The following is a 947-nucleotide window of genomic DNA, read 5'->3' as shown; positions in this document are numbered from 1 at the left end:
CTGCTCTCGTTTCTGATGCACCTCCCCTTTTCTCTCCAGGATTCACTCTCTACTTGTTCTTGTTTGTTCTCTGTACTGTAAATATGTGGATATTTGTGTATGAATATGCATTGTGTACTTTAATGGTGCATGGAAGCAGTATTTATTTAGATGGGTGTTTAAATGTATGAGTATGTGAACACAGGCCCACTCTTATTCTGCAGTGGGATCTCTGATCATACTTTGTATAATACTGGATGGTGGTGGTGGTGGGGGGGGGGGGTGGGGGGCTTTGGGGAACATTGTTTGCCTGTACCTGGGTGTATGATGTGTGTGTCCTTGTGTTGAAAATAGAATCTACTTTTATTATTGTTGTATTGTTGGTCATTATTTGTCAGGACCCCCTCCAAAATGAGATGGTGCATCTCAAGGGGCTGCCCTTGAAATCAAGTATCAAGAATGAAGGTGTCTGCTGGTCTTGGTGGACCCTCTGCTTCTCCAGCTGAGTCAACAGATTCCTGTGTTGCTTGAGTCATTGTGTATCCTGGCTGCATTCAGTGCTTTCACCGCTGCAGCCTAGCTTGATTTCCAGTCAGGACAGGTGTTATTAAGAATGGAAGAGGGGACAGTTTTGGCAGGACAAGTTGCTCCACATTCAGGAGATGGTGGGAAGTTTCAAAGCTGCCATAAATCTTGATGACAAACTCCTTCACTGTGTGGTTCAGAGTCCCTGGTTTGATTGCAGCTTTGACCTGAGCAGGTGTTCATCCACATCTCAGTAACAGGGGACACTTTATCACACCAGTGGACAAACATCAGCATTCATCACCCAGCAGCTCCTCTGATCAACAGAACAAGTTAAAGTATTCTCAGAAGGACGGCATGGATCCCTCTACCTCTCACATGCTAAGCTAGCACTCTACCATTGGAGCTAAGTCCCTGCTAATGAGCACAGCAGATAATGCAGG

This window comes from Aulostomus chinensis, chromosome 1 (genome assembly GCF_037954235.1).
Source record: "Aulostomus chinensis isolate RoL2024-O1b breed Wild chromosome 1, RoL_Achi_v1.0, whole genome shotgun sequence".
Classification (NCBI taxonomy): Eukaryota; Metazoa; Chordata; class Actinopteri; order Syngnathiformes; family Aulostomidae; genus Aulostomus; species Aulostomus chinensis.
This window is presented reverse-complemented; position numbering follows the sequence as displayed.